The 1489-nt window shown below is 31.6% G+C and overlaps 1 long non-coding RNA gene across 1 annotated transcript; it reads left to right on the top strand.

Annotated features, from left to right (window-relative positions):
- Positions 1–277: 277 nt before the first annotated feature.
- Positions 278–1123, top strand: LOC105888448. The gene is made up of 2 exons (XR_001161892.1): positions 278–325; positions 904–1123. It is a non-coding gene; the product is annotated as an uncharacterized LOC105888448 (long non-coding RNA).
- The last annotated feature ends 366 nt before the right edge of the window (positions 1124–1489 follow it).

The following is a 1489-nucleotide window of genomic DNA, read 5'->3' as shown; positions in this document are numbered from 1 at the left end:
TTGAGCTCAGGAGCTTGAGTCCAGCCTGAGCAGCAGAGTGAGACTTTATCTCTTAAAAAAATAATAACTGTATAAATATATCACTTATTCAAAAAATTAAATTTATAAAATCAAGGCAAAGGTCATAAATCCAATATTAAGAATTGTGGGCTATTCAGAGATTAAGAAAACGAACTCTACTGCTATAGGTAAGAGTAATTAGGATTGAGCTAAATTTCTAAACCTCTCATTTATTAAATTTGACTGTTATCTAACTCTAAACTGTCTGTTTTGCCCCTACAGCTTTTGTTAAGCATATCATGTCTGTCTAAATGGAGCATTCAAGGTATATACCTGTTCCCTCTTTAATATATAACACTTTATTGATACTGTGTTTTTAAAAAGTTAACAGCTTCACTTTTTTGGTGTAGATATAATTAATATTTGTTCCTAATTAAGAGCTATTTATATCAACCATAAAGCATTAACATCTTGAGATAAGTTATTTAGAAATAGAGCATTTTGTTTAGACAAAAACATATGAGGCATTTCCGTCCCTCTGTAAACTCCATCTATCTTTCTGACTATTCTGCAATTATGCAGTGGAGACTCACCAAACCAGAGACTAGTTCATTAATTTTGTTGTAACATAACACTGATAAAAGCATGAACCTAAGTTTTTTGAATAACTAATGTACTTTTTAACAGTTACTGCTCTGGAAAACCATGTTGTAAAGAAATTTTGGGAAATCCCAAATTCGAGCACTTGGGATAGGTTCTTACAAGTAGGAAATGGTTTGCCTAGTAAGTAAGTGCTGGTTCATTTCGTGCTTTTTCTTCTTTTGCATTTTACATTCTCTCCTCAAGTTTCCTTTCTTAAAAGATGTGATCAATACCTAATGCCTTTTCCCTTTTCCTTTACAGAACAAGCATTGTTTAAGAAGACTGGCTGGAAGCCTATTTTAATCACATCCATGACTGTCCAGATCTGTTTACCAGCATTTAGAAAAACAAACAATCTGGACTGTTCGAGACAGAAGGACTCCCTGAATTTTCATTTATATTGAGTTTTTCTCTGAATTGTATTCATACCACGCAAACCAAGTGTCTGCTGCTCTAGACAAGAAGAATAAAATATTGACAACGTCAAATCCAAATCCAAGCACCACTCTTTATTATCTACCATGGGTCAACAAACACCCTTCAAATCACTAATCAATAAATGCTTTTTGTCAGTCTGGAATATTCAAGTCATGTTGTTTTTATTTTCTTGCTTCGTGAAACCAATTTTTAAAACCTCAATTCTTCCATTAAATGTACAAAATATTGATGAATTATAAACTTTAAAAAGAATAAATCTCTACAGCTGACATGACAATAACAAATTGAATAATGATAATCATATATCATTGAAAAAATGAGATAGAGAACTGAGGAAATTTTGATTATTTATTAAAAATTATACATGCAATTTATGGTGAAAGCAGATTTCTACAGATTTGTGGAAATT

The sequence above is a fragment of the Otolemur garnettii genome, unplaced genomic scaffold (genome assembly GCF_000181295.1).
Source record: "Otolemur garnettii isolate 467f Iridium unplaced genomic scaffold, OtoGar3 scaffold02696, whole genome shotgun sequence".
Taxonomy (NCBI): Eukaryota; Metazoa; Chordata; class Mammalia; order Primates; family Galagidae; genus Otolemur; species Otolemur garnettii.
The sequence above is the reverse complement of the archived record's forward strand: the minus strand, read 5'-3'. Positions and strand labels throughout refer to the sequence as shown.